The following is an 18,802-nucleotide window of genomic DNA, read 5'->3' as shown; positions in this document are numbered from 1 at the left end:
ATTTTCACTCACCTTTGGGGCATATGGTAGCTAATGAGAAAAGAAAAGCATAACAACTCTTTATTGAGCTCTTATTCTGGGCTCTGAACTTGCTTTTTTATATTGTTACCTAATGAGTTACCCTATGCGATATATATTCTATGCAAACTAATCATATGTGAAAAGTGTGATATGAGAGAGGTGCTATGTAATTTACGATATTTAAGTTGACTGTTGAAAGAATATACACATTATTAGTAGTAAATATGAAGCCTTATGAAATATTAAGGATAATGTGTACGGGGCCTTAAAACCTTGATCTTACGTAATTCTCACAAAGTGAATGTTTTTATGTCCATTAAGTAGTCAAGGCTGCTGAGGTTTAGAGACGTTAAGTAACTTGCCCAAGGTCACACAGCTAAGTGGTGAAGTCAAGAAGCAAACCATAAAACCTATACTTTAGTCATATATGCAAGCAATGGAACGAATGGCAAATTCATCACCCAGTATTTAGTAACCTGTGACTTAAGGAAAAGAGATAATATGCTGCACTAAATTTCTCTTGACCTCCGTGGTTAAAAGTGCAGACTGGACACTCCCCTAGGTGTATGTAAGGCTCATTAACAGTTTCAATATTATCACATTCACATACGCACATATTCTTTACTAGCTTGTTAATATTCACTTTGAGCAACTTTCTAGGTTAGGGAACGTTGTCATTGGTTCCCTCCTTGACCCAACATGTAACTGTCATTTATTTCCATGAGGAATTTTGTGTTCTGTGTTAATGAACAAGGTACAGAAGATGAAACACAGAACTCATTACATTTTTTTGCTTCCTTCGGGATCCTTGTTTACTTCTGGCTTAAATCAAAGTGAATTGTTTTTCCAGGTCTTGTGCCCCCTCTAAAGGAAGGGGATTCTTGGGAGGAACTCAGACACATAGAAATCTGGGTTAGAGAATCTTTTTAGCTCACTCCTGCTTCTCATTTCTAGCACAGAAGAGCCTCACCTTTTGAATGATCTTATTCAATATGATTTGAGTGGTGGGAACTTTTTAATTACCCTTTCTGGAACCCTTTGTTCAAAATTTTTCATTCGAGTTTTCAAAAGATAATACAATCAAAATTGGACTTATTGGATTTTAAACATCTTCCTGAATTCCTTCCTTTTAGGAACACAAATACAAGTTATGCTTTTTAGCTTCTTTTGCCCTCTGGGCAGAAAGTGTCATCCAATTATGTTGCTACAACTTTCCTTATGCCTCTTTCCTTATAAGTTAAAATCTCATTAGATTTTATGAAAAGTTTCAGTAATATGCAGTGTATTGCAATTATGAGCTTTGGCATCTGTCTTAATATGATCTTGCACAAACTTTGAGAGTATTTATTTATGGCTACATGTCTCATTATGCACCGGAATGCAGCTTTCTAAAACTGAAGCCCTTTTTATGCCTATACTATGTCATAGTAAAGTCAAGGACGTAAGACTCTCCTGACAGATTACTCTCTTCCCTTCCAAAGAAGTCCAGGAGCATAGCAAGATGTTGGTGAAGGCATCCAAAGGAAAATGAGGTCATGGTGTCACCAGTAAAGGCCCTTGGATCATTTCTCCCAGGTTTCATCTGTGACTCTCAGCTCCCCAGACTCAGAAACTTAATCTTGTTGGGAGCAACCCACACTTGATTAGATCTTAATGCTTAGCCCAATTAAGACAGCCTTTGTGAAATAATATTCAAAACAAAATTGACCAGATATTAATTTTTAATTAGATAGATTCCTACCAGAGGAATGTGATAGTCACATCACCTGGACAGTATTCTCTCTGGTGTTCCCGTTGCTTAACGTTAAAACAGAGTGACTTCATTATGATTTGAATATTCAAAAGCCTCAAGAAATTATGGCCTGAGGCATTTGTCTAAAGAACTATTTGCCACCAAATCTATATGGGCCTAGTCTTTGATTTGGATCTCTTCTCCCAGGCACTGCTTGAACAGTGTTGGGATTTGTCTCTGGCCCCTTAGTATTCCCATGTTCTGTTATCAACCAATCTATTTTTCAGGCAGACACTTGATCTTAAGAAAAAAAAATATATATATATATATATATATATATTATATATATATGTATATATCACTTTTGATGTGGTCTCAGTTAAATATTGCTAGTCTTGGGACCGATGTATTTTGAGAGGTTTTTGTTAAAAGAGCCACTATATCTTAAGGTGACTCTGACCTCATCCATAAGGTGTTGATTTGTAGTTTAATCCTCCAAGGGTGATTTTATTTTCCCCATTGTACTGCCTTCACTTTCAATTCAGTCTGTGACAGAGTGCCAGAAATGGTCAGTTTATCACATGAGAGTCGTGAGACCAACGTCAAGAGACAAGGAATAAGCCAAAGACGCATACCTAGTATGGACAGGCAAATGACAGGACATCGATCTTGTAGATTAAGTTTAGATGAGTCCTAGGATCCAAGGTAGAGGTGGAAGATGAGGCTCCCCAGGAGAAAAAAACAAACAAACCTCTACAGCTGGATCTGATAGAAATTTCAGGGGCACTTAATCTACAAATTCAAGATGGATGTGACTCTAAAAAATTGGTAAATGTGTCTTGAGCAGGGTTTATGATCAGGAGGTGTATGGTCAGCCAGAGCAGGCTCTGACACTTTTTAACTGTGTGAATTTAGATAACCTAGATAACCCATCTGAGTCTGTTTCCTCAGGGGAAATGGGAAAGTAAGAATGCCTATCTCATAGGACTGGGGGAGTTAAAGAAAAGATTTTATGGAAAGATTGAGTTCAGTGTCTATACCATACACAGCTCTCAGTCAATGAAAGCTGCTGTTATATTTATTGAATTCAGGTGTTGGTTTTGTTTATTTGGGAAGAATTATCAATTGATGGCTAAGAACATTGCTGTGGTTTATTTATGAAATAAGCATATGCAATATGCTTTTATTGGACTTTATTGGACTTTAAGATACTCTATATATGTGTGTATATATTTGTATGTGTATATGTGTATATGTACATATATAATCCATACTTAACTTGAAATCCAAGTGTATTTTCTTTAGCTGATTAGCAGGAGTATCTATAACAAAAGTATATACCACAGGGATGAAGCATTTGAGATCAGTGGCTCTGGAGCCCACATACCTGGGTTATAATGCTGGCCTCACTCTTTGCTAGCCATATGGACTTAGGCAAGTTATGCGCCCTCCTTGAAATATGAAATAGGAATAATGATCGTAATTTTGTAAGGGTTGTGAGAATGAATGAGTTAACCAATACAAAACTCCACAGCATGCCTAGCCCATAATGAGCACCGCATAAGGAAACCTGTTATCACGTGACTGGTTATAGTTAGCCATGACGATATGTAGACATCGGCTTACTATAAATTGGATCTCCCATTACACCTCCTACTCTAAAGTCTCATTTCTTCTTCCACCCAAAGCAGGATTGCTCATCAGCTTTCTGTAGTTTCCGTGGGATTATTCAAAGTTGCTTTTCATGTAAGACCCTGCAATCATATTTGGAGAAGCTTTCAAGTGTGAACTTAGGAAGTCATTGTTTTCAGGGACTGAACCCTTATCCCATCTTTGCCAGTTAGGGTTTTATTTTTGTGTGTAAAGAAAAGAAAAGAAAAAGAAAAAGGAAGAATGAAAGAATAAGCAAACAAGCAGGAAATCACCAAGTTACGGGGCTGATAAGTAGCTACTTCTGTAGGTTCACTAACAGGTAGTGGTGAAGAGAGATGCAGTAATATCCATGATAGATATTTATTAAATCATTCACTCAACAAATACATACCAATCCCCTTCTAGAACTTATACTAGTTGGCGGGCAAATTATAGATAAAAGCCATAGCTCTTTCCCCGGTTGTGGTGCTCCAGATCTAGTGAGGACGACTGACTGTGTTTGCTAGAGCTGCCTTAACAAAGTACCATAGACAGTAAGGCTTAAACAACAAAAATTAATTTTTAAGAATTCTAGAGGCTACAAGTCCAAGATCAAGGTTTCATGGGTATTCGGAGACCTCCCTTCTTGATTTGCAGATATCATCTAATGGCTATGTTTTCACGTGGTCTTCCGTCTTTACCTCTCATAGGACTGGGGATTATGAGAGGACTATTTGGACTGTATGTCCAAATGTCCTTTTTTTAGGACATAAGATTAAGTCCCATCCTAATGAATTCCTTTTAACTTAATTACTTATCAAAGACCCTGTTTCTATGTACAGTCACACTATGAAATACTAGGGTTGGAACTTCAGCATATGCATTTATGGAGGACACAGTTCAGTTTATAATATTGACTAATACATAAGCTATTATCACATGGTGTGTGATGAGTATAAAAACAGAACAAGTGTATGATAATATGGGAACCTAACTCTGACTGGGGGAAATGGGAATCGGAATTAGGGAAGGAGATGGTGAGGAAAGGTAGAAACCCAAGGACCTTCTCCTTGAGTGGTTTTTCACATTCAGTTGTTCTTGCAAGGTTCTAGGTGGTCCCCAGGTCATCTGGAGAGCCATTGTCTCCTCCCACCACCACCACCTTCCAGGACTTTGTTCTACAGACAACAGAAACTGACTGACCAGATTCTTCTGCACCTTCACCTGTTGCTTTTAGAGAGTGAGTCCTGGGGTTTTGTCTAACTGCAGAAAGGCAGTGTGGTCTTATACAACTCGTTACAACTCATCTCAAGAAAGAACACGGCTTTTTGAAGGTTTTTAACCATAGGGAAAGAGGTAGTAGAAAATCACAACTATACAGGATAAGTCAGAATGAAATCAATTCCCAATATTTTTAGGAATCTAAGTGAGTCTTCTCTCAAACATGTAGCTTCCTGGCTCTTCCACTAATCTTGCACATGGTTCCCAATGAAGAACATTGTCACCCTGAACACATGAGTTTTTTTCTTTCCAGTAGAAATATAGCATAATAGTTAACTTTGTTTCAGTATCCATTTTTGTCTTATTAATTTTTGACCTTGAGCAGACTTCTCAAGGCCACAGTTTTCTTTTTAGTAAAATTGTTGTATTAATAATACCCCCTTCTTATAAGTTCTTTCATGAGAAGCCAATGGCATAATGCATGAAAAACACTGCATACATACTTGACCCAGAGTAAACATTCAGTGAATTACATTTCCTATTTTACTACAGAACACACAACAGTGATTCCATATAGGGATGAGAATAGATAATGTGTAGTTTGAAAGTTTTACACCCTACAGTTATAAAATATTTCATGGGGACAATAGATGGTCTGTTGTTTGGGCAACAGAAGCTATGAATAGCAGGAAAGTGGAAAGGGAACTCTTGGCTGGAAGAAATATACAAGAGCCTGAGGAGACATTTAAGGGTAAAGATAGTTTCCTGGGGTGATTGTTACAGAATCTCAAGAAAATATGAGGTTTAATTGTCACAACAGAGAATGGGTTTCCATTTTTGCTAAACATGGACTTCAGTGGTTAAGTAAAGAAAAGATTTAGGGATAATGAAACATCTCTATTAGCTTATGGAACTAACACAAAGTTCATTTTATCATCAGATAAAAACGCCTGTTTTAAATACATTTTCTCTTATTATATGACTTCCATGAAGCTCTTTCTTTCTTTTTTTTTGTTTAAGATTTTATTTATTTATTTGACAGACAGATCACAAGTAGGCAGAGAGGCAGGGAGAGAGAGAGCGGGAAGCAGGCTCCCCACTGAGCAGGGATCTCCATGCGGGGCGAGATCCCAGGACCCTGAGATCATGACCTGAGCTGAAGGTAGAGGCTTTAACCCACTGAGCCACCCAGGCGCCCCTGAGAAGCTGTTTCAATCAACATAAAGCTGGGGTGAAAATGAAACATTTAGCACATCTTTGCTTGGTTTGTTGTAGCACTTGTTGATTAAATGATTATGAACCCTAAAGGGCACAGGCAGTATTCTTAAAATATCAAAGGAAAGCAAATGTCAGCCATGCCCAGTCTTTTTCTTTTCCTTTTTTTTTTCCTTTTCTCTTTTCTTTCCCTCTCCTCTCCCCTTCCTTCCTTCCTTCTTCTTTTTTTTTTTTAAGTTTAAGTAGCACCCACTGCTTTTCTTTGTTTTTAATTTATTGCCTTAAAGAAAATGATGGACACATGGTTTTCCTACTTACAGTTATTAGTGCTCCCTATCAGAAGACTGACATTTACCTTCTAGATTTTCATATTGGGACCATGTCAAATAATCACCTTGCCCCACCTGGATCTTGCCCCATTTTGGAGAAGTTGTTGCCATGAAGCAAAACAAAACAAAACAAAGTAAAAAACTCCACAATTCCTTACGATAGGCAAATAATATTGGGGAAATAAGACTTATGTCCATAAAATGATTACAAAGAAATTTGGGGCACCTGGGTGGGTCAGTCATTAAGCCTCTGCCTTTGGCTCAGGTCCTGATCCTAGGGTCCTGGAATCGAGCCCAGCATCGGGCTCCCTGCTCAGCGGGGAGCCTGTTTCTCCCTCGGTGCCCCCCGTTTGTGTCCCCTCTCTCGCTGTGTCTCTGTCAAATAAATAAATAAAATCTTAAAAAAAAAGAAAGAGAGAGTGAGAAATTCAAGGTGTTGTAAAAATTCTAAATGCTCCAAATCCCTTTCAATCAAAATGTAGTATATACATCAGGAAAGGGAAAAAATGAAAGTGCATGGAAGGGTCCTAAGAAGGATCTACTAAAGGAAGTAGAGTTTACTTTGAACGCAGAAAGGTAAAAAAGGTAACCCATCATATGAAACTAATAAGAGCTGACATTTACTGGTTCTTGGTATGTCTCTGGAACTGTACTCAGTGCTTCTTTTTAAATTTTGGAAATCCCAGCACCTCCGTGATACATATTCTGTTATTATCTATATTCTATAGGTGAGAAAATTGAAGCTTAGTATTGTTAAATTTTCACTGACACACAGCTTATAAATGGAGGAGCAGGCTTTTGACCTTGGGCACTTTGACACCAGAACACCTGTTACTAACCTTTCCCTTATACAACTAGAGTGAGAACAAGTGGCTCTTTGCTCTTCCAGTATGCTCATCAAACAGTCCCCAAAGTCACATCTTTATAAAACAACAGCAACAACAATAAAAACAAAAACAAAAACAAAAAACCGAGAGACACAGCTCATCTGCAATCTGGGTGCTAGTTCTCATTCTTCCGTGATTGTGAGCACGTGTGGCTCTTTGATATAATTTGGAATTCTCTAGTTTGCTTTAATTCATATTAACCTCAATGACCAAGGGTCAGAAGTAACCACCAAAGTTTGGGAGTTCCTGGTGCCAGTGATACACTGCCTTTCTTCAATATTCATTCATTTATCAGACATGTGCTGAACCCCTATAACGGGCAGGGCATTATCAAAAAGAGGAGGTGTAACAGGACAAGTACGACATGGTTTCTACTCACAAAGGCCTCACAGCCAAGTGGGAGAGCAGGCACATAAATGAATAAATTACAGCACAGCATAGTGAGTGCCCTAATACAGTCTGCTAAGGTTTTTGTTTTTTGTTTTTCTTCCTTACTGCAGCTTATTGCAGAACTAAAACTAATATCTTTATTTTGGCTCTGACTTGGAATAAATCTTACTTTGCCTCCTGGGACACTGAAAGCTCTGTTGAGAAACTAATAAGTTCAGCCCAAATTCTCAGCAGTGTGCTTGATGAGAAATAACAAATTTTGAGAAGAAGAAAAGGAGTAAGGCAGTTCAGCTTACCAGAACTTGATCCAAATATTCAGAGAAAAATTCAGGCTCTGGTTATCTAAATAAGCAGGTGGAGACAGTTAAGAAATTAGCATAAGTTAAATAATGAAACATTCATTTGTGCACAATTGAATTACTGAAATCCTTGGCATAAACACTTTTCTATGTCATATGGTGTTTTATTGTTGCTACAAGAAGGGAGGCATGTGTGATTTAAAGAGATACTTTAATTAGAATATCAATTACTTTCAAATATATACATATAAAATAAAAATAAACAAGGGCACCTTTAGAGCTATAAATTTGAGCATCCTTATATGTCTAGTGGAATCTGACACTTTAGAATGAGATTTTAGAAGTTCCAATATATTTATATACTTTGAATTTTTATAGAGTAGAATGTCTTGGTCATTTTTTAGGGTTTTGTTACTATATTCAGTATTCTTGCAAACTACAGATAAAGTAAATGACTGTTCGAATATTTGACAAGGAGTTTATAAAGAAAAATATGAATGATGTAAAATACAGAATATCATATAATGAAAAGGCACAGCAAATACTTTCTCTTTTATACACTCATATTTCTCAATTTCTGTAACTATCTTCTAAGATATTATGCAATATTGGGAGACAGATGAATTGACAAGACACGGTGAAAGGGATATTCATTATTAGCATCACCAGCAGTGCAGGGAAATCCTGATCAGACCAGGAATAAGGTCCTTTGCTCTGTTCGACAGGCTTCCATTCACAGTAGGCGCCATAACTTGTAAGTGCGTCTCATTCAGCCTATAGCTTTCCAGTTGTGAGAAGCAGAGTAGACAGGATATGCTCTTGGTGAACTCCAAGGTCTTTGGATTTGAACTATGGCTGTGCCCTTTATTAGCTCTAGGATTTTGGACAACGAGTTTTATCCTTCTTTTATAAAAAGAAAAAAAATGATGTATATTTAATGTCACTGTTGTAAAGATCAAATCAGATGATACATATCATCATGTAATTTCCCCACTACTTTACCTGTTAGTCAAGCCCCAAACTAGCTCTTCTTGGTCCCTCCTCCTCGTTGGTGCTTTCATTAGGAAGTCCAGTTAACTTTGCCTCTAGAACAAGCCTTATGTCTGTCCACTTTTCTCCATCTTCCCTGGCATCCTCTAGACCGGGAATTCTCAACTTTGACATTATTGGTGTTTGGAGCCAGAAGAAGCTACATAATTTACAGAGCCTGGTGCAAAATGAAAATGTGAAGTCCTTTGTTCAAAATGCAGGATAAATGAGACATTAAAGGTACTAAAATACAAAGCTTTTTCCTGTCTCCTGTAGTTTCTCTCTTTTCTTGTCATGGCGTTATTTTTCTATTTAATGTTGTTCTAGCAAAGAGAAAAGGTTAAATTATTAGCACAAGTTTTGCCATTCATTTTTATATCATGCAATACCAGTTTTAAATGTAAATTTAAGAGCACTTAACTCATATGCAGAATCATGGAAATTATACAAGGAGTATTCTATATCTTGTGCATGCATATGTATTTTATTCTTACCAGAACAGTGGAAATGCTGCACAAAACTTACTCAACTTATTTTATTTTACTTCTTGATATGTACATTCTCAATTCATTCTAAATAATAAGAGAAAGAAAAAGGAAACAAGGGTTGTCCTGTCTTTTTCTCACTGCCCTTCAAATATCATTCTTTTCAAATAAGTTGGTGGTTATACAATACAGTAACATGTATTGAATAAGAAAGGATATATAAGACTTTCTGGTCATGCATGTTGCTTTAGGAAGTCAGCGCTTCTTTGTGAATTGAAGACAATTTCAAACAGAAAGCATGGTCAGCTGAGGCTCTTAGGCCCTGCTTATTCAATCATAGACACAACACAGTTATCTTTTACGCACTTTGAGTCTCACTGAAATTCCATAGATCACCAGAACTCTGTTGCTTATCACATATGGCAAATCCTATGTGTTAGTGAGCCGGCAAGCAATGGAGGAAATGCCTAATGCATATACTTCCTCTACTTAGAAGCATGCTTCATTGTCTCAAAGAACTTCATTCATAAATCAAACATTCAAAGATAAAATTATTAAGAATTTCATGGCAGTGAGCAATAAATCTGGTATGGCTATCTTAGCATGGGTAAGGCCCTAGGAGATTACACAGGGCATAACCCACGAAGTTGTCCTGTGACACTGGATAAGGCTCTTGGCGAGGGCTGTTATGTGCGCTGCAGGATGTTTACCAACATCCTTGACCTGTGCTCACTAGATGCTAGTAGTAACCTCCTGGTTCCCAGTCATGACCCCAAAAATGTCTCTAGACATTACAAATGTGCCCTGGAGGAATGTCCCTCCTTCCTGTTAAGAACCACTGCTCTAAACTAAATCACCCATGTCTCTTGCTTGGTCTACAGCCTGACCACCTGACTAGTTTCCTGGCTTCGAAGATTTACATCTCACCTTTCAACCAGTACATACCAGAGTGATTTCTTTTTTAAGATTTTATTTATTTATTTGACAGACATCACAAGTAAGCAGAGAGAGGGAGAGGCAGGCTCCCTGCTGACCAGAGAGCCTGATGGAGGGCTCGATCCCAGGACCCTGAGATCATGACCTGAGCCCAAAGCAGACACTTAACCTACTGAGCTACCCAGCACCCCCCACCCCATGATCTTTAAAAAGATCTTGTTATTTTCCCACTTTTGGCACTGCTGTGCCCACTCCTCCCCAAAAATCTCCTACATACTAATGCTTACAACCATCCCCAACCTACCCTGGCTCAAAATACCTCTTAAAATCTTTTCCCTGACTACCTGTTCTTTTTCATGTGCCTCTGCTTTCATCTCGCCCACTGTCCTCAGCCTCACCAGCTTTTTTTTTTTTTTTTTCTTATGATTCTCATGAATTCTTAAGGTTCTGGATTTAAAAATTATTTCCTCAAATTGAGATTTTTTTTGACCATTTTAACTATAAACAAAACAAAGAGTAGTTTTATTTAAGTAAAAAGAAAAAAAGGGAAAAAAAAGAATTTGTTCTGGAATCACAGGGGATTGGCATTTTGGGACAAGCAAGATATGTCGAACCATAGGCCAGTCTGAAGAGACAAAGGGGTCAGCTTTTATTAGGTTTTAGGAAGGAATTGGGGAGTGCCCTTCTGAATGAAAGTTGATTGGAAAAGAACAAGAGTTTAAGATTGCCGCGGTTTCTCATTGGCTGCAGGCAGCTGTTAGCGCGTTGTTGGTGTAGGAAGGCATCTTCCTACCTATTCTTAAAGGCAGGAGAGAAATTCCAAAGTGAAAAGTGCTCTCCCTTGTCAAAACAATTACCTTTCTTCTCCCTTCTGGTTCTGTCCGCTGCACTGAGTGACATGTACATGAGAGCTCCCCCCTTCAGGGCTTCCAGATTCTTTTCCAAATGAGGTTTACTCTATTTTTACAACTATCAAAATAATACGGCCATCAAGACATTCTCTATGACATCACTGAATTTGTATTTTCTACATAGCTCTTATGTCTATTATTTCTTTCTTCTTAATTTTTTTATATCTCAGCTGTCCCTCTTCGTTCCCCACTAAAATAAAAGTTCTGTAACAACGGAGACCTGTTTGTCCTTCTTCTCCAAACCGCCAGCATTTCGCCCAGTGAGTAGTTCCCTGCAGAGCAACTACAGAACCGATACTTGTTGGATGTCTGAGGAGTCAGAGAAAGCCTGTTACATACTTGTTAAGTGAAAAGAAGGTGAAAAGGTCCTAATCCCCTCTTTTCTTTCTTCTCTGATTACTTAATTGTTTGACCCTTATCACTTAGAAATTTGAACCCAGCCCATCCTGGAATTCCTTTCTATTCAACAGACTGTGATAGCCTCTGTGCCTGGTTCACTGACAACTTTGAAGGCTATTATTTCACCTGTTAGCTGGGACAAACAGACAGGTAGCTAGCTGCTCTGCCGTGTCCCTAACACTAAATTCAGTGTTGCACAGAAAGGATACTATATTTGGGAGTCAGGAAATGTAGGGACAAATGATTGGTTTTGCCATTTATTAGCCATTATAATTTGGACTAGCTTCTTCTCTGGGTTTCACTTTCTTTATCTTTAAACATGGGCTGAGTCTACAATTCTCCAAGTTCAAGGGGAACCTGGGTCCATCAGTGAGTTAAGTGTCCAACTCCTGATTTTTGGCTCAGATCATGATCTCTGGGTCATGATCTCTGGGTTGTGAGATCGAGCCCTGCATCTGCTTGTCTCTTTAAAAACCTCTGAGAAATAAATAAATGAAATTTTAAAAAGAAATAAAAATTCTCCAAGATCTAAATCTGGGGTGCCTGGGTGGCTCAGTGGGTTAAGGCCTCTGCCTTCAGCTCAGGTCATGGTCCCAGGGTCCTGGGATCGAGCCCCGCATCGGGCTCTCTGCTCAGCAGGGAGGCTGCTTTCTCCTCTCTCTCTGCCTGCCTCTCTGCCTATTTGTGATCTCTGTCAAATAAATAGATAAAATCTTTTTAAAAAAGGAAAAGATCTAAAATTCTGCAGCATCTAGAAAACTTATAAGCATTGTTTTAGAATAGAATAATAAATTCTATAAAATTATCAGGAAGATAATATTATAGGTAAATAAAAGGAAATATTCTCTGGAGATCTCTCTCTCTCTCTCTCTCTCTATATATATATATATATCAAGAAATCCACTAGGGTTGTTATATATAATGATATATAGCTATATCAATATCACTATAGCTAGAGATATAGATAAAATAAAGTCCATTAGGGTTGTTATATAATCTTCTTTAAAAATTCTCTAAAATTTCAACCTTTGGAGGGACGCCTGGATGGCTCAGTTGGTTAAGTGTCTGCCTTCAGTTCGGGTTACAATCCTAGGGTCCTGGGATAGAGTTCCACATCAGGTTCCTTGCTCAGCAGAGAGTCTGCTTCTCCCTCTGTCTGCTGCTTCACCTGCTTGTGTGTTATTTCTCTCTCTCCCTGACAAATAAATAACTAAAATTTAAAAAAAAAATTCAAGCTTTGGAAGTCTCAAGAAATGTACTCAAAATTAAAACGTCAATTAAAATACATCATACATGTCAGAGTAAATACAAATTAATTGACTTTAAAAAATTATGTCCTTTTTAATGTCCACAGAGTTAGAAAAGGCTATTTGGAAAAGATTAAAGTAAACTATGAAAATCAGACAAATAAAACCCTATATCCAGTATAGGGTTTCTGAGTGTGTGGAGGAAAAGTATGGGGGAGTGTATATACAAATAGATTCCTTCAACCCTTAATGAAGACATGATGGAGTGTTTGCCCTTGGCAAAATTGTGGTTGACCATTCATCTTGGTAGCATTCTGTCAATTCTCCATCACCCCAATCTACCTTCCATTCGCCCACCATCAATTTCTGCTTGAGGGAAAATATTTATCATTGTCAGAAGCCAAGCAGCCTCTTCAAGGTACTGCAGGGCCATAGCTATCATATAAGTACAGACTAAAAAGAAGGACAGAAGGAGGTGGGTGGCATTACTTGGCAGGCAGCTCTTCTAATAATCTCATTCTACTCTCCCCTCACCTGACTGTGTACCTGGTTACCAGCATCCTGCTGGGACTCTGGATATGAAAACCTCACAGTGGACCTCCATTGAGTCCTTGCAAACACCTACACTTATCTGTTGCTATCTTCTTCCCTCTGCCTCCTTGATCAGTGATGTAACTGACCGCTGCTTTTGGGATATTGATGAGTCTAGCAGTGGCCCTAGCAAGTTGTTGCATGTTCTATTGGCCAGGGTTCTCTGATATTCGTCATATAAGATTCATGACTTTAGAGCTGGACAGTATTTTAGAGTTCATTTTTCCAAATTCTGCAGAAATTCTCTCTAGTATATCTCCAAAAGATAATCTATCTTATAGTTTCTGCTCGAACCACATTCAATGACAGAGAACTCACCAGTTTTTAGGCAGTTCCTTCAAGTGTCAGACATATCTAATTGGAGGAAAGTAGCTTTTATCTTGACTCAAACTAGACTTTCCTCTGACTTCCACTTACTGATCTCAGTTCTATCCCATTTGAACGCAGGAAGAAATAAATTACTTTTCGCCCCCTAGATGTCAGGTTAGGTTTCCTGTTCCCTACTCAGGGGTTCAAAAGATGTGTCATGCAGCCTAAATGAAATTGACAATTATAGTTTGGATTATACTCTGTGTTTGAAAGTGTGATTGACTCTTTATTTAGCTATCGTGTTTTACTGCCTTCTATGTGTCAGTCGTTTCTTAAATGTTCTAAAAATATTAAGTTGCTACTTATTCTATTATTATCATCCCCTTTTAACAATGAGAAAACTGAGGCACAAGCAGCAAGAGATATTGCTATATCTACAGACACTTAACTGCTATATTGCTCTGTAGCAGAGCTGGGATTCAAACCCATAGCTTTAGAGCCCATACTCTTCCTAGTCATCATGCTATATGGTGCCATTTAGAATATTAACATTTTATAAGATAATCTAGATTTCTGCTTGCCCTTGAAACATGAGCTATTTTAGTTTTACTGAGCTCACAATCCCGTAAGGCAAGAAACTCTAGGAAGTGTGACATGTAGATGAGGAAATGGGCTGTTCAGATTGCCTCAATTTTAAACCACTCTTCTGTATTCCCTAGCCTACCCACGTGTGGATGCTTCCTGTCTGTGTCCTCTAAGTATTAATGACAGTGAGTCAAATCTTCTCTTTTTTTTTGTGCTAAATTTATTTTCTTCTACCACTTTTCATAGGTTCAGAGTTCAAAGGTCATGCATGTAGAGAGACAGTAGAAAACTTACAATAGACAAAGATAGGTTTTGGGAAGTCCACATGTGCTCTCTTTTTGTGGACTTTCATGAAGGGTCTGAAGGGAAGAAAGAAGTTGCCCTTATAATAAAACAATTTATAATGGTCATGCTATGTGAAAGAATTTGAGGTCATACAGAATTGAAAACATTTGAGTACATCGTAATAATGTCAATGATCTGAGATCCCATGGGGAACATAGCACCGAGAATATGATGAAGACTACTGGCTAGCCTTCCATCCCAAACAAGTGCTGTTCCATGATTTTACTGTGTCAAATAAAATGTTTCTGCCATTGAGAATGAAGGTGTAAAGAGAAGAAAGTACCTTTAAAGATGGTAGATTAAAAAAATGACTAACTCAAATATAAAACGAACCAATCAAAAATATGTATGGTCTGATAATTACATGTTAACAATAAACTATAGGAGAGGGAGTATCAGGAATTTCCCTATTTAAATATAAACCATGTTCAGAATAATACATTTTAAAACACAGAACTTCAGCCTTAAGGATGCATAGTGATTTTGTTTGAATAATTCTAGGGAAAAAAAACTAGATATTTATATACTGATTTATATGTAAAAATTGTTTACATATATCCTTTCTTTGATTGATACAACAAGCTTTTGGATAGGTAGAGCAAATCCCATCAATACTCTCATTTTGCTATGTGGGTTTGGCTTTATCCTCTTTTTAAAAACTTTTCTCCTTATGACCACCATACTACCATTTATACAAAACATTCCAAGAATCTGATTTCTGACTCATGAAATTCTTCCAGATCCAGCTTTCTTTTTGTTGGTTCTGAACCTATAATTCACTGACAACCCTCATTTCTCAAATCCCTTTGATTCCAAGTCTTTGATTCCTTTCTTTAAGTAACTCACATAAATGGAAATTCTTATTTGGGACTGTTTGCACTGGATCCCTCTTGGGTTTCCATGGGATATTAGATCCCGGTTACAGATCCTTCCTAATAGCCTTGGGCTCAAGGCCCAAGGCCCATGACCTCAGTCTCAGTTTAACAAGGTAAAAGATTGTGCAGTACAAAAGAAAATCAAAGTTAAATGATTAGGCAATGATAAGTACAGTGGTTGCACATTTGTAATTATAACAATAACACATAGGTTTGGCTACAAGTAACAGAAAGAAATGGATATCACAGTAGCTAAAACATATGAGAAATATCTAGAGATTATTTGTTTAAGAATAGTTAAGCACAGGCCAGGGAGGTAGGCTCATTCTACCTTATGGTTCCATTACCCTTGTTCTCATACTCAAAGTTACTTCAGGGCCCAAGATGGTAGTCAGAGCTCCAGTCATTTCATTTGCACTCTGCCCTTGTAGAACAGAGCAAAGGACAAAGGCCAGGCATCACCATTTAAGAACTTTTCTGAAGCTTTGTAATCATACTGAATTTGAATCTTGATTCCTTAAGCTATGTGTTCTTGGATGAGTCATTTAACCTCCATGAGCCTCACCTTCCTTATCTATAAAATCAAGATACGAATTTACCAATGGAATGGAAATTTTGTGAGATTTACATGAAATTGATCAATTTAAAGTATGTGGAATTACCTATGCCTAATCCACAAAATTATCATCATCATCAATGAGGTCAGTATACTTACTATTGTGATTATTATTAGTTGATTATTTGTAAAATTTTCCTATGCCCCAGATTTCTAATATCATAGTCTCTATTTTTTGTATCTTACTTGATTTGTATTTAAGGGTGTAGTTTAATTACCTGCTAAAAAGTTTAACAAAATTAAATTTATTCTTCTTTTAATACCTATTTAGTGACCAGGGTGTATCTTTCTTCACCTTTTTGTATGTATTCACAAGTATTTTTGTCCAAACTGTTTCCCCTCTCATGTGTATTTCTGACCCATGGAGAAAAGCATCTGAGGAGAAAAGCATTATAACTCCAGTTGTCTATTTGGCCATGTCTAATAATGGAACAGTGAAAGATCTGGAAAGAAAATGCCACTGGTTATTTGAATGCCCACACCTTATTTGTGTCCAGATAAGGAAATAAAATGAAAATGACATTACTAAAAAACTTTAAGGACAAGCAAAAGAAAAAAAAAAGGTCCATCATAAATTAATCAATACAGACTTCAGAATAAAAAACATCAAAATGATTTTTAAATGATTTAGTCGGACATTTGCCAAGTAGGAAAAAAAGTCACTCAAAGTGATTGATTAGCTGGATTCACCAAAGAGGATTGAACTCATTTCCTTGTAGACGCGAAGTATAAGATCCACTGTATATCCATGCCATTAAAGACAAGATATACTTGGCCAGCTACCCTCTACTTGTAGCATATATGCCTGGTATTTCAATGTGAAAGGAACAGGATTTACTGGGAAGGTATGTAACTGGTGGTTTGGCAAATAATTGCTTGTCTCGGGTACTGAATTATTTGTATCCTTTGGATTTAAAAGATGATTCAAATAATAGATGACTTTACAAGTAAATTATTTTGTTATTTTCTACATTTGTCACTCTCTGTACTTCTTCTCTGTTAAACTGAAGTTAGCACGTATTTATGGGCATATGGGCTAAGTTTAAAACACTGAACAGACTGGGCATATGGGCTAAGTTTAAAAGATGTTATCCCTGTCCTCAAGGAATTTATTATCTAGCAATGAGTAAGTTTTTGTTATTTCACTAGTATTCTGCTCAATAAACTGTCAACTTTTATTGCTATTATTATTATCATTTCACAGATACCCTCATTTTCCTTTAGCACTCCATCATGGACCTATCTGACCAATTTATCTAAATTCTTAAACCTATTTAACTTGGCAGTCTCTGAAGAATATTAGGAGCTGAGAAGAATGAAAATTAGTGTCTTTACATTTATAGTACACCTTTTCTTTCACTAAAAAAAAGTGGACAGTTGCATAATTCTCAAATTCTTTCAAAGTGCAAATGGAAAACTGCAATTATAGTAAGGGAAAAAATCAAATGTGTTAAAAAGTAAAATTCAGTGATTCATGAACTGGTCAGCATCCTGTCTAGCAAATAGAAAGGATGTCTACTGAGCTGGGGAAAGGAAAGAGGAAAGGTTTTTTTAAGGCAGAGAGAGGGATGGGGTGGGGCGGGGTGGGGGAGGAAATTATTAGCAAAGAATGCATTATTTTAGGCAAGGTTGCTTTCCTAAGGGGAACAGTAGGGGTCTATCAGTGGGCTGTCTCCTAATGCTGACCAGCTAACTGTAGGTTGGCTGGTTAAAGGTTACATTCCTAGAGGGGATGAAACTATATTTAGGTTAGGTATTAAGTCTTGATCGGCTGATGTGGAGCTTTAATAGAAGCACTACACTTTGGGTCTGTGGGTTGGTTTCTTTTTTATACATGATTCCAAATACTGTAGCACCAGCTTCCATGGAAGTAGGCAGGTGGGTGGGTGGGTGTCTTTGTGGTAACTGAAATACTTGACATGTTAAAAAAAAAAAAAAGAAAGAGAAGCAGAAAATGTGCTTTAGATTTGATTTAAGAAGGCAAATAACTCAAGAGGATTTTAGACAATTTTACATGAAATGTTGTTCCATGTGGTGACCACTCCTCTCATTGGCAGAAGTTTCCTTGTGCTGTCCATGTGCTTCTCTGCAGGAGTCAGGATGCTGGGATATTTTGAATCAGGGAGAAGAGACCATGCTCAGTAACTTAGAGAATTTAGTGCTAATAAAGATGAGGATGATTGTTTATAATGGGATTTCAGGATTTTAGCAACCCTAGTTTAGATGAGAAATGCCATCACATAAAGTATTTTATGACAACATATAATATAAAAGATTAGACTTATTCCCAGTGGAACTTTGTCACCTCCATTTTACCTACTGTGAGTATCTGCCCTGAATAAGTAGTAGAAACTATGAAATTTGATTCCTCCCAAACACTGAGGGAAAAATGTTGAATAAATCTGCATTAAAGACATCCACAACATAAAGTTGAAGAGCTTAGCTTACGTGTTAATCATTGCTTTGTGCTGTTTGCAAAACAACCACCAAATTTGGCGCAAGACAAAATAAAGAATATTGCCTCATTAACAAATTTGGCAGTGCTATAGTGACAGTAATCACATTTTTATTCTATTTTCATATTCAAGACTTCAAAGAAGCTTAAAAATATTCATTAACAAAGCAGGTTGCAGCATGCCAACGAGGAGCTGCATCAGCACTGTCATATATAATTTTGTGAGCATTATCTGGGACGGCAGAGTTTAGTTTCAACTGCGGGAAATACACGCACACAAAGAAACCTGCCCG

This window comes from Mustela lutreola, chromosome 3, assembly GCF_030435805.1.
Source record: "Mustela lutreola isolate mMusLut2 chromosome 3, mMusLut2.pri, whole genome shotgun sequence".
Classification (NCBI taxonomy): Eukaryota; Metazoa; Chordata; class Mammalia; order Carnivora; family Mustelidae; genus Mustela; species Mustela lutreola.
This window is presented reverse-complemented; position numbering follows the sequence as displayed.